This window comes from Pan troglodytes, chromosome 8 (assembly GCF_028858775.2).
Source record: "Pan troglodytes isolate AG18354 chromosome 8, NHGRI_mPanTro3-v2.0_pri, whole genome shotgun sequence".
NCBI lineage: Eukaryota > Metazoa > Chordata > Mammalia > Primates > Hominidae > Pan > Pan troglodytes.
The window spans coordinates 73,333,843-73,355,236 of NC_072406.2; the positions used below are offsets into that span (position 1 = coordinate 73,333,843).

The 21,394-nt window shown below is 37.7% G+C and overlaps 1 long non-coding RNA gene across 1 annotated transcript in view; it reads left to right on the forward strand.

Annotated features, from left to right (window-relative positions):
• LOC134807171 (uncharacterized) overlaps window positions 1-20,380 on the forward strand; it is a 34,597-nt gene extending 14,217 nt beyond the window's left edge. The window contains exons 2-4 of the long non-coding RNA XR_010146896.1: window positions 16,735-17,001; window positions 17,184-17,293; window positions 20,169-20,380. This is a non-coding gene — a long non-coding RNA (uncharacterized LOC134807171). The remainder of the gene's footprint in view (window positions 1-16,734; window positions 17,002-17,183; window positions 17,294-20,168) is intronic.
• Window positions 20,381-21,394: the final 1,014 nt, after the last annotated feature.

A 21,394-nucleotide genomic window follows, 5' to 3' on the forward strand; every position in this document is an offset into this window, starting at 1 on the left:
AGCTTGTGTGAATCACTCTAAACCCTTTGTTTTCAAATCAAGGAATTAGAGCTTTAGAGATTACCCCCATCTTCCATCTGAATATAGATGAGAAAATCTTCATCCAGGAAGGGGCAACATTAGTTTCTACATTGTCTTATGGAATGTAGGTGGCCCCATAGAAGGTGGCAAGGCCATGGAATTCATGTTTTCTCATTCTATAGTGAATGCCCTTTTCAAATACTCATGCTGATATAGAGATTTAAAGAAACCCTCTGTGATATACACTGCATCATTTTATTTCTGAATATACCAAATGATTGTATGCAGCACTTCTTGACATATTTGTGCATAACTTCTAGAGTCTGGCATCAATAAATGACCAAATTTTAGTTCCCATTGTTATGAGAAGTCTTTCTTCATACCTTGTTTAATTCAGTCATTTAATCTAGATCACTCTGAGAATTTGTTTTTGTTTTTGTTGTTGTTGTTGTTGTGTTTTGAGATGGAGTTTCGCTCTTGTTGCCCAGGCTGGAGAGCGATGGCGTGATGACCTTGGCTCACCACAAACTCCACCTCTGGGGTTCAAGCGATTCTCCTGCCTCAGCCTCCTGAGTAGCTGAGATTACAGGCATGCACCACCACGCCCAGCTAATTTTGTATTTTTAGTATAGACGGGATTTCCTCTATGTTGGCCAGGCTGGTATCAAACTCCTGACCTCGTGATCCACCCGCCTCGGCCTCCCAAAGTGCTGGGATTACAGGCGTGAGCCACCGCGCCTGGTCCACTCTGAGAACTTCTTAAGAACTTTAGCTAACAGCTTTAAAAACCAAAATATTCACTTTCTTGCTAGGATTGTATATTCTAAGATGTTAAGAATTCAAATGTCACCCACATACCTGTAGACCATGTGAGCACCTTATTCACATTCCTTCCTCTCTTGAATCACTGGGAAGAAGGCGAGCAGCTGCTTGTGAGGTGGCATAATATTGATTAATGGTGTCTACAGGAAATCAGCTCAAGATAATTAATTTTTACAGCACCAGCCCGGTACTTTCAAGCATTCTATTATAAAATTATGCGTTGTTAATTGATACTGCTGGGAATTAGGAGCAAAGACCAGTTTGCCAAAAAAAAAAAAAAAAAAAAAGAAAGAATTATACAACTCTATTGCATATTCATATTGACTTTCTACTTAATAATCCAATGGGGAGGGGAAATCAGAGTCATGGTCTATCAAACACATTACAGATGAGGAATTATTGCCCGTTTCCTTTTATTGTTAAGTTATGAACATTAGGAATTGTGTTCTAAAATAATGAGTTGTCACTTCTGCCAACGGAAACACGGTGCATATTTTGTCAGTCTTCCACTTTTGAACCTCTAGGGGCAAAAAACACAGTTCCTGGGCTGCAGTGTGTGTTCTGATTTAATTCTCTTTTGGTGTCTATTTGCATCTTCAGAGCATGGGACGGCATGGGATTACTGCTGTCTTCGCTGTGCAGGGTCTGGGGAAGGAGACTAAAGAGAGACTTCCACAGTCGCTACGCACATCTCCAAGGCACTCGCTAAAATATATTACAGAAAGTATCAAGTTGAATGTGGATCCTAAAGAATGAGAATTTTCTTGGCTTAGAGAAAAATTATTCTTTGTTTCTTTTTGAGTTTAAGTAGTTATGTTTTCCAATATTTCCCACAGACTTGCTGCTCCATTCTTTTGCAAGAAAGATTGTCACCGTCATAAACGTATGCTTATGGTCTCTATAATAATGTAACCCAGAGAACAAAGAAAGGTGAAGTTTTCTAGAAATTTTCTGTATAAAGCAACAACAACAAAAAGAATTCTATTCATTAAAGACTTCTTTTTTTATAAAAAATTATGTTTTATTGTTACCATTCTACAAAATAAGAAAACAAGGTGTAGAGAAATTATTAACTGTGTTCTTTTTTCCTGTCTTTTAAACAAGATTTTTATGAGGTTTTTTTTATTTTTATAGATTCAGGGGATATATGCGCATGTTTGTTACATGGATATATAGTGTAATGGTGAGGTTTAGGCTTCTAGTGTGCCCATCACCCAAATACTTCACTTTAATAGTTTCAGTAAACAAGAAAAAATGTGTCTCTTAACAATGGAGAAAGCAGATTAAAATCCTGAAAGTTTTTGTTGAAGTAAAATGCCTTTATTTTGAGTTAGGCATTTCAGCTTAGCTGCTTTAGATTTCGAGCTTTGCTTTTACATTTTAAACTTATTAATTGATTATCATTCATTGAGTCTTTATTTGAAAAGAGCCCTCTAGTTTTAGTAAGATTGGAAAGAGGGGCTGAAGATGGATGAGAAACTTAACTGAGAAGAATCAGCTCAGGATACCCACCAGTTTACTTGTAGTTATTTATATAAATCTGCAGGATACAAGTGCAATTTTGTTACATGCATAGATTGTGTAGTGATCAACTCAAGGCTTTTAGAATATCCATCACCCGAATAACATACAGGGTACTCATTAAATAATGTCTTATCATCCACCCCCCTCCCACCTCCTCACCCTTCCTAGTCTCCATTGTCTATCATTCCCCTCTCTATATCCATGACACCCATCAATTTAGAGTGTGCTCATTTACAGGTGGTTTGGGGTGGAGTTAAGGCTTTAGGCCATGACATCTAGTGGACAGGGGCCCCACCGCTGCTAGTTGTGTGATCTTGGACAGGAGTCTTACTCTCTTCAATCTCAGCTTCTTCATTTGTAAAATATCATCACCTTAGACCCTATGTCAAATTGCTATAGTGAGATTAAGTGAGAAAATACATGTAAAACTTCTGTCATGCTCTAAATGTCCAATAAACATTAATGACTATCATCATTACTGTAATTTTGTTTGAGTAAAAGTGTCTTTTTTTTTTTTTCTGAGACACGGTCTCACTCTGTGGCCTAGGCTGGAACACAGTGATGTGATTATAGTTCACTGTAACCTCCAATTCCTGGGCTCAAGTCATCCTCCCACCTCAGCCTCCTGAGTAAATAGGACTACAAGCACCTGCCATCACATCTGGCTAAATTTTAAATTTTTCACAGAGACAGAGTCTTGCTGTGTTGCCCAAGCTGGTCTCCAAATCCTGGGCTCAAACAATCCTCCCACCTTGACCTCCCTAAGTGCTAGTATTACAGGCATGAGCCATTGCACCTGACCTGTAGTTCATTTATCCCAGAGTAAAGCAATCGATGTCTGGGTACTGAAATAACTGTATATTTTTGATATATTACTTTATAATAGAGGCCTTTTGTCATTTTTTCATTTTCTTAATTGGATTTATTTTTAGTACTCACATATATCTGAGTTTCAAATGTACACAATATTTGAAAATAATAAAGCCATCTTTAAAATAATTTAAAATATGGCCTTGAACTGATGCCTTGACTATTTTCTCCTGAATTTCTGAGATTTTTTAAGAGACTGTAATGATTTTACGTCATCCCAGAATGACAGCCCTAATATAATTGCAAAATAAGGGTCAGGGCAAGATGTCACAAATTTTTTGTTTTCTGCAGGCTCTGTCTAAGATTCTCTCTGCACAGTACCATGACAACGGGTTTGAAAGAGAAAAATTTAGTTAATCAGGCAGTTGTTTTAGCTACATGAAGCCAAACAACGGGTTTCAATCTTATTTTCTTCTGCTTCATTGCATTGATGAGATTCAATCCATAGTTCTGACATCATGTGTGTGACCTAAATCACATTCTTTTACGTTCTGGAAATGGCTTTAATTGAGTATTTAATGGAGTATTTGCTCTATTCGAAAGACCTTCCTTTGCACATGTGTGTGAGGAGAATTGTAATCCAGTGATTATGTTGCTGGGAGAGGCTCTGCTTCAGTCAGTGCTGGTGCTTTAAAATATTTTTCCTGTCGTTGGATGGGGGAGTGGGTGATTGTAAGATGGGCTCATCTGAAGTAGTTTCACAGCAATGATAGATGACTTCGATGAAGGCTGTTTGTATGTATTTATTTTCTTACTTAAAGTACAACTCAGATCTACCCCGACTAGTTGCCGTATATCGTGTTAGATAAGAATAACTGTTCTGAAATAAGAGTCTACTTAGTCTAAGAGTTTAAAAGTAGAGACTCTTAGTAAGTTGCTTCATGCTAAACTCCTGTTTACTTTTTAGTAAAGTATTTTTGTTTGCTTGTTTGTTTATTAGAAGGAAACAAAGCAATACTATATGTGGAAAATCCATAGCCCAGTAGCTGACATATTATAAACATGCAATAGGCAGCAACTATTTTTATTTTTTTTCTGTGCTCATACCTATAACCTCAGCATGGTAGAACACACACATAAATCTTATTTTCTGACTAATGTGCCCTATTAATCAAAACTTCAAAAAAGTCTTCTGTTCAAAGGGAAATGGAAGCTGCTAAACAGTATTACTTTTCAATTAAAAAATGTTCATCTGCCCTTCTTGCGCCGGCGATTTCGGTTCCAAGAAGATTCCACATGGACCTTCTGATCTGTGTGAAAGAACAAATAAGAAAAGCTCCTGGAGATGGGCTAAGGAATGACACTGCAGTTTCACCCCCCACTTCCCCAGGATTTGGTGGCAATGACAAATGGCAACTCAAAGCAGTTTTCCAAAGGCTTCTTTAAAACAAGCCAAACAGTTCTTGTTTGAATTGGCTGTTTACTGTCATTCTTACATGAAAAGAAAGAAATGTTTGGCAAGAGCAAATTTCAGCAAGCTGCCAAAAGGGAGCTTCCAAGAGTCAGTGTGTCACTGGGCAGTCGTTCAATCCACCAGGGGAACATCATTTAAACTCAGCTTGAATAGGCCCATTTCTCCGCAAACCGCATGTCTGATGACAGCTATTAAGATTCACACATGGGTTTCAGATGTATTCACACCTTTATCATTGTTTTAACTTTTTATTTTAAAATAATCTGAGACTTAAAGAAAAGTTGCAATAAATAGCATAGAGCTCGTATTAACTTTTTCCTCCAAAACATTGTATATAACCATGGACAACTGCACTCTTATTAATTCAATACCTATTATAGAACTTGCAATTATTGTTAATACAGTTCCTCATTCTTCTCAAAATCCTATGTGTGGGTAGAATGAACATTTTGTTCATATTTATGAATGAAGAAATTGAGGCACAGGTCATAGAGCCAGCTAGCGCTGAATCGGAACTGGATTTGGTATAGTTGATTCCCAACCCAGATGTAAAAATAAATGAGTTTAATGTAGAAGAAATCATTTATACACACACACACACACACATTATGTGAATCATTTTGATTATTAGTTTGCTAATAAAATAGCTCTTTCCTCCCTCGTATTTAGTCCACCCTTTCTGCCCCAAATATCCCTAGAACCTATTGCCTGCTTCAAGTACCACTAATGTTCCCTAGAATTCAGACGTTCCCCATTCCTTACTTGTAGTTTTGCAAAAATAAATCTCTTATTTATCTTCCTGACTCCACACTGTTGCCAGAGTGTCTTTTTTCCCTAAGTCACCGATCCAATTACATCATTCTTTTGTTTAAACTCCTTCAATAAGCTCATGTGTGTTGTCCACTCATTTCCAAGTACCAAACAGGGTATTCAGCATTCATCATCTCCCTTAATCCACACAACCACACTATGAGGTAGGCCTTATGTCATTTCCTTGGTTCAATAGGTTCACAGGTTGAGATTGTGTGGTAGCTAAATGGCAGAGCCAAGAGCTAAACTTAGGACTCTAGAGACATCAGACCACCCAGTCTGCCCATTGCCTATAGGATAAAATCCAGATTCCTGAGCCAGTCCGCTAAGATTCAGGCTTGACTTTAGGTTATCCTTACAGTAATTTGGTTCCTTGTATCCTGTGCTTAGGTATAACAAATTTCTTGCCCTGCCTAGTTGTTTTTTCATACTACCATGCCTGTTCAAATATAGGACTTCTCTCTCTGCCTAAAATGACTGTCCCCATTTTTGCTATTTGGCAAGACCTACTTCAAATTCACAGTGGCACCCTAGGGTAGAGAAGGCAGTGTGGTGGGAATGCTCCACCTGGGTGCGGGCAGTAGTGAATTCATTCTGTAGAGACGGCAAGTAGTAAATGCACTCTGTAGAAAGTTAATATCAAAATTGAGTAAAATCATCTGCTTCTTCTTAGCATCAGGTACCAGCAACTGAAAGAATGTCGGTGACAAAAGGCTCCTCTCTGTGGGAGGTGTCAGCTACCCCTGCCTAGGTTACCCTCCTGCACATTCACTATCTCCTAGTTTCTACTGCATTTACTATGGAATCTCCGTTAGAACTGCTGTCAGATTATGTTACAACTACTTCATTGTCTCTTCCTCACTCAGACCATGTGTTTCTTAAATCCAGTGACAATGTCTTAGACACCTTTGTGTTCTCGGTGCTGAGCATAAGGCCCGGAGTAGATGTGTGGATAAACGAATTAAAATAAAATCCCAGAATTATTCTCTTTATATCCTTCCTTGGAAGTACTTCTTATTAATAATGAGTATGAATACCTTTGTGTTCTGAAGAAATTTTGTGAAGAATTATCTAGTATTTTAAAATTATGTAATTACACATTACAACCAGTGATTTCAAAACTGTATGCGGTAACTTTTAAAGATAAAATCTGGATAGCCTAAAGAATCTAGGGGCCTTTAGTTGAGTAACATCAAAGAGGCATATTCTGTAGAACTCCTGATAACATCATAACGACAATAAGCACCAGCTTTAGAGCTCAAGAGACTGAAGGCCAAGCTCTGGCTCTGCCCCATACATCACACACAGTGACCATGAACAACTTTTTATTATCTCTGGAACTTAATTTTCTCATGTATAAAATAAGTGCTGTGCAAAACAAACATACAAACTTGGATAGTGTTTAGCAAAGTGTCTGGTACATAATATTACTAATGATGACCAAATCTTGAAATTTTGCCCTAATTATTAGTATTTCAGAGATTTCTATAACAGAGTTATTTTAGAAATATAAAGTCATTTAATCAATTTGTATTAGTTGTAAACATAAAAGTTTTCATCAGATCATGGAGTAAAAAGCCACCTCACAATGGAGAATTTTCCATAGGCATTACCTTGATTTTAGTCCACTGCAATGTAAACTTTGCAGTAGGTTGACATGATTGTATGTTGAGGAGATAATTTCTATGTTGACAAGCATTTAAAACATCATACATTTGGTAGAAATATTACCTTGTTTAGATTAAACATAAGGTTTATTTGAAATGTCCATAGTAGCAGCTCTATTATCTAATGTGATTGCCATTGGTGGATAAATTTGTCAGTAATTGAAAAGAGATTCGTGAAAATAAGATGCACATATTTTAAGTATTTATTTGTCAATTTTTTCTGATGAAAAGCCAGTGCCTTTCCTTTGAGTGTAGGTGCACTAATTGGAATGCTCACTCATCTTTCTTGTATAAATTATACCCACAATACATTTTCTACTGTTTCTACTGGTTCCCATTTATTAAGAGCAGCGCTTGAAGTTAAAGACCATTGTAAAGCTGTCTGAAAGCAGAGTCTGTCTAAAGTTTTACAAATGTATCCTACTCTTTCATGGATATCTCACCCACATCCTACTGATTAATTTTCTTTCAAACTTGCTTTTATGAACTCTTTCTAATGTACTCAACCAGGTTTTTATAGAAACCAAAGTCTCTCTTTCCACATTCATATTTCCTCAGTCTGTGTGTATTTAATTGTGTAATTCTAATAGTAAGTAAACTGGCATAAACTGACTTGAGAAAAATGTAAGTAACTCATTGTAAGCATAAAACCCATGAGTAGACATTCTAGAAAATAACTTACTAAGTGTAATTGTTCATTGTAACATCAGTCAAATGTCTTATAGAAAAAATGGAGGCCATGGCTCAGTCAGGTGTACTAGTTAGGAGCGTTGGGAGCGTCAGCTGGATTTAATTTTGAGAGCTTAGTTCCCCTCTATGAACTGAATTTTGCTAATTAGAAATGCCATGGGATTCAGAGCTTTTGACCCTTAAAATGTTTTAAACTTTTATAACCTTGTTGTAAGGTTATTTCAAGGCAATTCAATTTAAGATGTTGCTTAGTGTTTGAATTTTACCTTTTGCCAAGCAATTTCTCTTTTTATTAGGGCACATGGATCCTCTCTAATCCATGTGCCCTAATAAAAATACTAGCTTAAATTTAAAGAAGGAATTGGACAATCATATCCTGAGGAAACAGTATCTGCCAAACACTTGCTGGGGAAAAACACCAATAATGTCCTAATGCTCAACTGAACACTCACATCCCTAAATCCTTCCTGAGCAGCCAAGCTTTAAGAATACTTCCTGACACTTTTACCTAACTTGATGTCAAACGTTTTTAATGCAACTCACAGAGAACTGATCGTTGGTCAACTCACATAAGTCTCTTTTGGCCTCTGATTAATATAAATATTTTCTTAAATAGAAACAATTCAATGTTCTTTGTTTAGGCTGAAATCCCATATTTCAAAGGATTATGAAATAAATGTGTTTGCTATAGGGTAGATGAAAAGAAGATCTGACATTTGAAAATCTTGATATAATTGATCTGATAAATTCTTAACTCCTGCTGACGTCGATGAGAGAGAAGGGCATGTGTAAAGAGCCAGAGGTCACGTTTGAAGTATTTGAAATTTGGAAATGTTGCCAAGAGGGTTATCTAAACCTTACTGATGCCGCTCATTTGTTGAGCCGTTTGGCTGGGAAAGATAAAAATTTGCATGACTCTCTAAACTGTAACAGGTTAGATTGGTGCAAGTTTACAGATTTTTTTTTCCTTTGTAGCATTTTAAAATCTGGGAAATTTTACAATTAAAGAGTGAAACAGAGGTTGATACTAGGCTTATGTTATTGCATGACAGCAAATGGCTGGAGCTAAGCAGCAACTGCTCCTATATAGGATCTTTCCCCTCTAATACCCTATGGTTCCCCCATTCCCATCCATAACACGTGCCCATAGCCAGTCATTTCTGTTACCTCCTGACAAATTACCCGTAAGCAGGTGAATTTGCAATTCCTCTCGTGGACTTTAACTTTTTTTTTTCTTTAAATGTAAGTTTTATATACAAAGGTATACTTATCTAGAAGGATTAGGTTCTTCCAATGTAATGAATTGTTCCTTCTGCTGTCTGCATGAACACTTTCAGGCTGTTGTGTTGTACCTTAGTCTACTGCAAACACTCAAAGCAGAAGGTGCCTCCCCCTGACATTAAGAATCCCAGTTTAGACAGATTTAAGAATTTACAGCTTTAATGCAGATGTGACATCTTGCAAATACATCTTCAGATGAATATCTCCCTAAACCCAAGGCATATGTGGTCATTTACCTTTTGAGTGCCCTGTGCATTCCTGGGTTTCCTGATTCTTCAGATTACATGCAATTTGCATTGTGTTTTCTTGGTGACAGTATTGAAGTATGAAGGGAACCCCAGGATTGACTGGCTTTTTGTCCTGATTTCCTGAAACGTCTGAACAAGTTGCCCTTGACCAATGTCCTTGTCACTAAGACTTGTTGATGGTGCTTCCCCAGTGGTTTGGCATAAGGAGCAGCAGGGTTGGAGATCATCCCGGAAGGAGAGGGGATCTGAGGACAAAGACAGACTAAAGATAGTGGGGAGGTTGGAGAAAGTGTGGCAAGTAGGATCAGGCCAAGGCTGCAACAGGAAAGGTACAGCTAAGGACAACAACTAGAGTGGAAATGAAGCTAGAAATGAGTGGAAAGTGAAAAGAAAGAAGAGTTTTCTTGTCTGTTTTTATACTTACTGCTAAGGTCGGGCATTCATTTCTGCTAGATATGAAATGTGTGAACCAATCTTCATAACTGGGATTATATGGAAGCTAAAGAGAAAAAAATGATTTCTAAGGAAATAGACTTATATTTCTAGTTACTTAGAACCCTTCACACATATTTAAAGTTTTATTTTTGGTCATTAGCAAATGGAAGGATAAATTGGCTAATGAGAGTCTTATACTTAAGTGGCTTCCTAATCCTTAAATTCTCTTAGTCTGCAGACCAGTGTGTCTGTCCATGGGAGATTCCAGTATTAGTAAAGGTATTTCTTGTGGTCTATTTACAGCCCTCTTTCTGGGAACCCTGATTAGTACATATGATAAAACTTCTTGAAAAGGAATCTGTGCATGAAAGAAGGTGGGGAAATGGGCTGTGGTTTGACTGGAGGAAGCAGAGCTTATATGGCTAAATAGCTCACTTTTAAAATCCTCATATAAATAAAATGTTTTTCTTAATATTATTGTTTGGCTCTTTTCCCGGGTAAGTGCATGAACCATACATCTTTGACCTTGGCTCTAAAATATGAATTTTATCTTGCAAGAATGCAGGGTCACGGGTTATAGATCATAGGTTGTTTGAGGTGAAAAAGACTTAGAGATCTGCTAGTCCAATCCTTAATTTTATGTTCAAAAAAATGTATTCCAGTCTCTGTCATATTTAAATAACTCTGAATACATTGGAACATATGAGGTGATATATCTGTTTTAATTTATTTTTTTGTAGAGGGAACTTCTGGGGAGCCTTCTTTGCTCATGCTCCAGTCTAGATTTGTGCTTTCTGAGCCTGGGCACAGAGGTCACCCTGGGACTTCATTACCATCTTAGGACTTGCTTTGCCTCTCTCTTATGTGGGATCCTGAGTTTCCTTGTTTCTATGTCTTTCTCTTTTTTGGTTAATATATTCCTTTTGGTGGAGAACATTGTCCTGCATCTTTTAGAGTATGGGGGCATAGATGATAAAGGTTTTGAGGTCTCCCATGCTTAAAAAGTCTTTATCTCCACACTTATTGATAACTTGGCTAGATATATGTCTGTATTAGTTTGTCCTCACACTGCTAATAAAGACATACCTCAGACTGGGTAATTTATAAAGAAAAGAGGTTTAATTGACTCACAGTTCCACATGGCTGGGGAGGCCTCACAATCATGGAGGAAGGCAAAAGGCACATATTACAAACTGGCAGGCAAGAGAGAGCTTGTGTAAGAAACCTCTCTTTATAAAACCATCAGATCTCATGAGACTTACTCACTATCACAAGAACATGGGAAAAACCTGTCCCCATGATTCAATTACCTCCCACCAGGTCTCCCCCATGACACATGGGAATTATGGAAGCTGCAATTCAGATGAGATTTGGGTGGGGACACAGCAAAACCATGTCAGTGTCGTAGTCCATTTGTGTTGCTATAAAGGCATACCTGAGGCTGAGTAATTTATAAAGAAAAGAAGTTAATTTGGCTCATGGTTCTGCAGGCTGTACAAGAAGTGCAGTGCCAGCATCTGCTTCGAGTGAGGCACTCAGGCTGCTTCCACTCATGGCAAGTGTGTGCAGAGATCACATGGCAAGAATGGAAGCAAAAGGGTGGAGGACATGCCAGGCTCTTTTTAATAAGCAGCTCTCCTGGGAACTAATAGGGTGAGAAGGCACCCATTACAGCAAGAATGGCACCAGGACATCCATGAGGCATCCTCCTGCATGACCCCACACACCTTCCACTAGGCCCCATCTCCAACACTGGGGATCAAATTTCAACATGAGACTTAGTGGGGGCAAACACACCATATCCAAACCATAGCAGTACAAAATTTTGGAAATCACTCTGATCTCTGAATTTTGAAGACATTTTGTCTTTGGGTTTTAGCTTCTAGTGTTGGCATTAAAATGTCTGATACTGGTTTGTCTCCTGATTCCTTCTATATGACAGTTTTTCATTCTAGCAGTTTTTGTTGCTTGTGTACTGGTGATGGGTCTTCAATTGGTCTTTTTCATTATACTGGGTACTAGGTTAGTCCAACAAATCTGGAAACTTTTGTCTTTCAGTTCTAGGAATTTGGTATAAATTATTAATTTAATAATTTTCTACCTTCTATTTCTTTTTTCCTGTGGTCTTTACTTTCTTTCAGTTTCAATATCTACTCTTTTCTCTGATGCTATAATGATAATTTTCTAAGTTTTCTTATGGTAATATTTTTGTATCTTTTCATCTTTGATGGCCATTTTTAATGTATTTTCCACCCTCTTTTTATGTTAGAGAACTTTCTTATTTACTTGGTAATTCTAATTTTTCTCTTACTGATAAGGAATGAGGAACTAAAAAAGGTTTTAAAGTTTATAAGCAAGGAAGAAAAACTTGTGAACTGCTAAGTTCGTGTGTCTATAATTATTTGTAATAGATTTGGGGAGAAAAATGAAAGTAAATGCATGTGTTCAATCCATAATGTTTAGCTGGATGTTCTGGCTGGTATACTCTAAACTAGCTGCAACATTACCAGAGCCTAATAAAGCTTCGGTGCTTGTCTTCCAACTTGCCTCCCTTTACCGATATCCTATCTCTCTCTCTCCTTCCTTGTCTATCTGTGTTCATTCCTTCTATCATATTCGTATCATGTTCAGGGGACACTTGTGCAGTAGATTTGTTTTTCTTTATCATTTTTTTTTTTTTTTTTTTTTTGAGACAGACTCTCACTCTGTCCCCCAGGCTGGAGTGCAGTGGCGCAATCTTGGCTCACTGCAACTGCAGGCTCCGCCTCCCGGGTTCACGCCATTCTCCTGCCTCAGCTTCCCCAGTAGCTGGGACTACAGGCGTCTGCCACCACGCCCGGCTAATTTTTTGTATTTTTAGTAGAGACAGGGTTTCACCGTGTTAGCCAGGATGGTCTCGATCTCCTGATCTGGTGATCCGCCCGCCTTGGCCTCCCAAAGTGCTGGGATTCAAGATTTGTTTTTCTTAAGCATTTCAAGCAATTTGGAAAAAAGCAGTATGGAGTTAAGGCTGGGCGCGGTGGCTCACGCCTGTAATCTTAGCACTTTGGGAGGCCGAGGCCGGTGGCTTGCCTGAGCTCAGGAGTTTGAGACCAGCCTAGGGAACATGTGAAACCCCGCCTCTACTAAAATACAAAAAAATTAGCTGGGCATGGCGGTGGGCGCCTGTAAACCCAGCTACTCAGGAGGCTGAGACAGAACAGCTTGAACCTGGGAGGCGGAGGTTGCAGTGAGCTGAGATCGTGCCACTGCTCTCCAGCCTGGGAGACAGAGTGAGATTCCGTTTCAAAAAAAAAAATTGATTTATAACCGTCAATATTTGTCTAAGGCCAGAGCTTTGGGTTAGGATGATATCACCAAATATCAGACACCTTCCATTTAATTCAACAACAATGTATTGCGCTCCCTTGTTAGCATTCCACATAATTACCACTGAAAGAAAAGTAAACAAATAAAAAATAAAATAGTACACTCTATCTCACAAGGCTTACGTGCTAATGTAGTCATGCATCACTTAATGATGAGATTACATTCAGGTAAATGCATCCTTAGGCAATTTCACCATTGTGTGGACATCATAGAGAGTACTTAGACAAACCTAGATAGTGTGTAGTCTACTACTGAGCTAGGCTATATAGTATAGCCTATTGCTCCTAGACTATAAAACCATGCAACATGTTACTGTACTGAATATTGCAGATAATTGTAACACAATGGTAAGTGTTTGTGTTTATAAACACATCTAAATAAAGAAAAGGTATGGTCAAAATATGATATAAAAGATTTAAAAAAAGGGTACAGCTACACAGGACACATACCTTGAATGGAGTTTGCAGGACTGGAAGTTGCACTGGGTCAGTGAGTGAGGAGTGGTGAGTGAAAATGAAGGGTTAGAACGTTACTGTTCATTACTGTAGGCTTTCTAACCATTTAGTCTACACTAAATTTATAAAATCTTTTCTTTCTTCAATCATAAGTTAATCTTAGTTACTATAACTTTTTTTTTTACTTTATAAGCTTTTAAATTTTGTTAAACTTTTTGACTCTTTTGTAATAGCACTTGACTTAAAACACAAACACAGGGCGGGCGCTGTGGCTCACACCTGTAATCCCAGCACTTTGGGAGCCCAAGGTGGGCGGATCACGAGGTCAAGAGATCGATACCATCCTGGCCAACATGGTGAAACCCGGTCTCTACTAAAAATACAAAAATTGGTTGGGCATGGTGGTGCGCACCTGTAGTCCCAGCTACTCAGGGTGCTGAGGCAGGAGAATTGCTGAAACCTGGGAGGTGGAGGTTGTGGTGAGCCAAAATCGCACCACTGCACTCCAACCTGGTGACAGAGCGAGACTCCATCTCAAAAAAACAAAACAAAACAAAAAAACCCACAAACACACTGTACAGCTGCACAAAAATATTTTCTTTATGTCCTCATGCTATGAGCTTTTCTCTATTTTAAAAATTATTTATTTATTTTTTAACTTTTTAAATGTTTTTGTTAAAAACTAAGACACAAATTCACACATTAGCCTAGGGCTACCCAGGTCAGGATTATCCATATCACTGTCTTCCACCTCCACATCTTGTCCCACTGGAACGTCTTCAGGGACAATAACACTCATAGAGTTGTCATCTCCTATGATAACAATGCCTTCTTCTGGAATATTTCCTCGAGGACCTGCCTAAGGCTGGTTTACAGTTAACATTTCTTTTTTTAAGTAGAAGGAGTACACTCTAAGATAATGATTAAAAAGTATAGCAAATACATAAACCAGTAATATAGTTGTTTGTTATCATTATCAACTATTACATACTATACATAATTGTATGTGCTAAACTAACACAGGAACAGAAAACTGAACACTGCATGCTCTCACTCATAAGTGGGAGTTGAACAATGAGAACACGTGGACACAGGGAGGGGAACATCACACACCAGGGCCTGTTGGGGGATGGGGGCAAGGGGAGGGAGAGCATTAAAACCTACATCTAGGCTTAAAACCTAGATGATAGGTTGATAGGTGCAGAAAACCACCATGGCACATGTATACCTATGTAACAAACCTACATGTTCTGCACTTGTGTCCCAGAACTTAAAGCAGAAAAAAAAAAAAATAACTATATGTATGTAGACTTGTATAGGACTGGCACTGCAGTTTTATTCACACCAGCAGCACCACAAATGCATGAGTAATTTGTTGCTCTGTGATGATGTGAGGACGACTATGATATCACTAGATAATATGAATATTTCAGCTCCATTATAATCTTATGGAACCCTCATTGAATACCCTGTCTGTCATTAACCAAAACATTGCTAATCAGCGCATGACTCTACTTTCTGCCTGAGTCATGACATTGGACCTGCTACTGCGCTTTCAATTATTTTAATGGGAACTCTGAATTAGCTCACATAAATATCAAATTAATTAAGGTCCTCAAAAGTATAAAATTGGAATTTTATATCCGCTTTTTTCCTGTGATCATTGTATGATTTCTGAAAATACTAACCCTATGTTGAACTTCTCTGTATTGCCTCAAACTGCCTTGCACCACGCATTCCCTAGCAGGTGTGCCATATGGGTTTGTGGTTATGAGGCTGACAATAAAACTCTGGTCAATATGACTATAATCTCTTAGATTTGATAGAAAAATCAATGCCTCACTTAAACTTGGGAGGTAGGGAGTGGGCGAAAAGATCCCACTGTAATTGCCACATGTGGTGAAGGAGATTCAGAGGTTAGGATCAGGTCCAGAGAAAGGGAGCGTGGTAGAACTTGTACCTTCTTGCTATTTCTCAGATAAACAGTTTCCATGGTTCCCCAGTGAATATCGTTACTGGGACAAATAACAGAAGCAGTGATTGACTGGTTCAAAGTCAGATCTTTCATTTTTCATACCCTCATCAAGATTGTCCCACACTGAGTATTTTATAACCTCTTATCTGCTGGCACTGGATGGAGTAGACCCTGAGTTTTCTGACCACAGCTCTATTTTTGGAATGTCATGTTAAATACAGAAAGGATAGTGTAGCATTTCTCCTAAGAAATGGGAATTTGAATGAAAGTCTGCCTGTACATGATGCCAATTAAAGATCTATGTATATATGGTGACTATAGTTAATAATAATTTACTGTAATCTTGAAGGTAGATTTTAAGTGTTTTCACCACAAAAAAAAAGATATGTGAGGTAATGCATATGTTAATTAGCTCAATTTACCATTCCACAATGTATACACATTTCAAAACAACATGTTATACATGATAATTACATACAATTTTTCAAAATCTCTTTTTTACTTTTTGAGACAGGCTCTTGCTCTGCCACCCAAGCTGGAGTGCAGTGATATGATCACGGCTCACTGCAGCCTCGACCTCCCGGGCTCAAGTGATCCTCCCACCTCAGCCTTCTGAGTAGCTGGGACTACAAACTCACACCACCATGCCCGGCTATTTTTTTTTCAGTAGAGAGGGTGTCTCATTATGTTGTCCAGGTTGGTCTCTAACTACTGGCCTCGAGGGATCCTCCTGCCTTGGCCTTCCAAAATGCTGGGATTAAGGACATGAGCCACTGTGCGCAGCCAATTATAAACCATTTTTATCTGTCAAGTAAATACATATATAAGAAAAGAAATAATGTGTATATACATTCACCTATGCATATTATATATGTTTGTATGGTCAAGTCTCTTTATTCAAAGTAGTTATATTCTGCATGGTAACTGTAAATACTTAGTATGAAATACTGAACCATTACTTCTAGGAAAATTATACAGTTAGATTCCCTGTGGGCTCACAATATTCATTCTTACCAACTGCTCAATATGTAACCTTGTTTTATGTGATTATTTATTTAATATATATTTTGATTCATTTGCCTTGAACTCACAGCCAACAGCACTATAACTCATGTTTAAAGGAAGTTTCTCTAACACACGTTTTCTCTGTCAGGAACATCACAGCCTTCTTGCACTCAGGAACAGTAGACAGCACTTCAGCACTGCAGTTGGGGGCCATTTTAAACAGTGAAATCACCACCAAAAAGCACAAAAAAGTGAGAAAAACATGGCACTGAATAGACCGTGGAAAGGATGCTTGGTAGCAGTATGAGAGCTGAAACAAGAAGACAAAGTGTTGTGGCCTTATTCACCTCAGTTGGGACTGCATAGGCAACTAAAATTTTTTCTCATTCTGAGTATGTCTATGAAAACATCACAGGTATTGATTTTGGAGTGACAGATTTTATCACATTGGCAAATTTGCAAATACAGAATCTGTAAATCCACCAATAATGAGGATTTCCTGTGTGTGTGTGTGGGTGTGTGTGGGGGTGTGTGTGTGTGTGTACTATGGGCAAACAGCAAACAAAAGTAATCCCCCAAGATTGATTACCTCTTCAGCTTCACAGGTGAATAAAGACTGACAAGCCTGACCTTGACCTTTTACCCAGTGGAAGGACAGTTCCTATTCCTATCAGCTATGGCAGCCAGCATGTCACAAGAGCCTCCAGGTTTGTTTTCCTTTCTCCTTGTTTCAGTAGGTTCTGTTTTATGAAAGAAGACAGATGAGTACACAGTGACCAATATTTTGGGCTGATATCAGATAGGCATTGCTGAAGCAGCTGAAGCAAGCCTCTTTCTGCCTGGGGCAGAGATGTTAAACTCTTAACTACTGTGAGCCGCCTGAATTGCCAGAACTATCTGCTGTTGAATTATTTAGTCATGCCACATAGGCAGGGTTTGATCAATTTCATTCCTTTGTCCCAGTTCATGATATTTTAAAAAAATCTATTCTGCTTGAATAATTTCTATTCTCATCACATGGTACAGTGACTTACCTGGATCTGGAGGGAAAGACCAAATCATGTGTTAACATGTGGGATCAGAAGGAAACTATAGAAAGAAACATGGCTGATTGTATTCACCCATACTATGGATAAGTAAAATTGTGAAAGCTGTCAATATTTGGTAGACTCATTTTAACTGTGTAAAATAAATTTGTGGCAACAGTGGACTTTTAAAAAATTATTATTTTATTTTTTATTTTTGTATAGATCGGGGTTGGGGGGGGGGTCTCACTATGTTGCCCAGGTTGGTCTTGAACTCCTGGCCTCAAGTGATCCTCCTGCCTCAGCCTCCCAAAGTCCTGGGATTATAGGCATGAGTCGCTTCATCTGGCCTAAAATTTATTTTTAATTGGCACATAATAATTGTTCATATTTATGGGGTACAGTGTGGTATTTCAATGTATGTATACAATGTGTAATGATCAGATCAGGATTATTAGCATTACCACTGCCTCAAACATTTATCATTTCTTTGTGTTGAAAATATTAAATATCCTCTCTTCTAGCTATGTGAAAACAGACAGTTAAGTTATTGTTAACTATAGCCACCCTGTAGTGCCATAGAACCCTAGCACTTCTTCCTCTTATCTAGCCGTAATTTTGTATTCATTAACCAACACTTCCCTATGCTCACTTCCTCCTACCCTTCTCAGCCTCTAGTAACCACTATTCTATTCTCTACTTCCATGAGATCAACTTTTTTAGCTTCCACATATGAGTGAGAACATATGGTATTTATCTTTCTGTGTCTGGCTTATTTCACTTAACATAATGTTCCCAGGCTCACCCATGTTGCTGTGAATTACAGGATTGCATTCTTTTTTATGGCTGAACAGTATTTCATTGTGTATATAAGACACTTATTTTTATTCATCTGTTGATGGACACATAGGTTGAGTACGTTTCTTGGCTATCATAAATATTGCTGCAATAAACATGGGAATGCAGATAAAGAACTACCATACTATCTAGCAGTCTCACGTCTGGTTATATACAAAGAAATTGACTTTTTCAAAACTCCACTGACTAACTTATTTTGAAAGTTGTTTTCTGACTCTCTTTGAATGTTGCCAAGGGACGTTGGTATTTTATAACACTATGTCAAAGAGAAGTAATAGTATGGGGTGCATTGGAGGAGAGGAAAAATCTAGCATGGTCCTCAAAACTTTTTGCAGTTTAAAGTCCATGAGTGAGAGAAGGGTATCTGAAAAAACACTAGTTAAGAACTGATTCTGATCCTGAGAGGGCTAATTACATGATTTTAGATGGATCTTGGGACAATTTTAATCTTCAGGGATATTAGTTTTGGATTAGTCAGGACTCCTTTTTTAAGTGGAGAAAACCTATTCAAAAGGTTTCCTGGTGAAAGGAAATGTATTGGTTTTCATAAAGCAATGAATGTTCTATGCAGGCTTTAGGTATGGCTGGATCATGGGGTTCAAATGATGTCATCAAGAGTCAATTGTATTTTCTTCTTCCCTCAGTTCTGCTCTTCTCCTTGTTGGTTCTTTCTTTACACTGCCAAGTTGGCTTACATTCTAAAAATCACAGTAACACCAATTAGAAATGAGCTATTTTGTGTTACTGACAGTTTTACAAAAGTCCCAGAATTTAATCCCTTTTTTCTTTTTTGGACCTGATGTTCATCCCTGAAACAATCACTACGGTCCAGGGAATGCAGTGCTCTGATAGGTCAGACATCCATCACTTGACTGTTTCTGGATTCAGGGCAGGAGTTAGTGCCACATCTAACACTTGGAATAAAAGTAGGGTAGAGATTATTTTTCAGAGAAAATCAGAGTATTGGTGTCAGAAGAAAAGTAAATGAATGCTGGGCAAGCAAAATAATAAATGCCTATTTTGGTTCCATTAAAACCATTGGCTTGCTATATACTTAAATTAAGATAATGAATATTGAAGTGCTTTGGAAACAACACATAAATGTAGTATATTAATATAATTATTATTACTTTATATTAATAGCATCAATTTAATTAAATATATGTTTATATTTACATGTATATGTATATAGATCTAATGACTACTGTTTAGTAGGTGTTATGGAAGATATCAATGTGAGTAAGAAATAATGCTTGTTCTCAATGAATTTAAATGTATTGGGGATATTGATGGGAAAAATCATTCACTATAACAAAAAGCAGGAGGAAATAATTACTAAAGAGCAATGTGGGTGGGGAAGGCAAGGAATGTTAGAATATATTAATTTTGAGCAAAAAAAGTTTAGAACATAGATCAGTGCCTTAGTAAACCAAAAGATCTCACAGTTCTTGAAGAGAGCATGGGAGCCTCTGCTATCTGCAAGGGCAGAAGGAACAAGAAATATGATAGAAAGGGGATGAAATGGACAACGGAGTTGGAGATGAAGAGGAGAGAAAGGAGAAAAATAATAGCATACAGAGAGACAAGGAGTACCCTGGGGTGAGAATGTGGAGGGTTCATTTCTTGTGGTTTACAATGGTCAGAATTAACTGTGAAAATTTAAAAACTCAGGGAGGCACTGTTTTTCCTTGACCTTCAGAAGCAGAGTCTCCAGCTGGGGCCCACAGACACGCGTGAACAAGCCAACAAGCTCCTCCTGGGACTCTGAAGCATGTGACTGGTATAATTCTTTCAGGATTCATCAGAAGAGTGTTTGCTAATATGCTGCCTTTTTTTTTTCAATATGCTGCCCTTTTTTTCTCTTTCCAAACATTTATGATCCCAAAATTAATACTTTGCTCTTTATGTGTTAAATGATGTTTATGCTCAATAATATTTCATTTACATCGCACATCAAGGTTGCACAATGTGGGGATGGAAATGAGTTGATCTTGAAAGTTGAATTGTGTACTTAAAGCTTCAGTTGAAAAGAATTTATATACTATCATGGCCCATTGATACCTCATTTATCAGAATGCCACTTAATCAGCCACATCGACTATTGGGAGCTTAGCTAAGAGCCAGGGGAAGGAAAGGGAACTCTGAGCCATCAAAAGTGTGGCTATCATGCCCAGTCACTAAAACTCCTGACTTTACTCTTGGAAGAGTCCTTAAAGGCTGATTTACAATCCTATGACACACAGACACACACACAAACACACACACACACATACACATGCTCCCTAATATTTAGTCTACTTGTACATAGCAGATTAGATAGAACTAAGGATTCAGAACAGGATTCAAAACTAAGGATTCAGAACAAGAGCATTTGGGGTGGCTGAGAAAGATTCTTAGAACCATCAGATTGAAATAATGCTGAACAGCTGAAAATAAAAAGGAAAGTAAAGAACTATAAAAAGCCAAATCAAAATGAATGAATGAAAATATTAGGATACTGAGAGTGCCACAGAGATACATGGTCCTGATTAGGGAGCCCATGTTATCAAGAAGTAGCCACAGTCAATACCTTCTGCTTTAAATGGTAAAAAATAAGTCATAAATTTGTAATTTGTATGTATATAATTATATAACATGTATTAACCTTATAAAGTTGTAATTTATATTTTTGTAATATATGTAATTTAAAATTTATTTCTCTATCTGATGTATTTTTAAGAAGTTGATGCTCAACGCGGTAAATTTCAGTTATTTCGAAAATTCATTTACCTGTAACTTAATATTCTGTTTCTGTTAAGTGAGACATTATGTCATTTTATTATTTAATCTCCCCCAATATCTAATGTTTCATGAAGGAAGGAGTATGTCTAGGGAAGAAACAGTGATACATATATATTTTTTAAATATCTGTTTTCTATTTTGTTA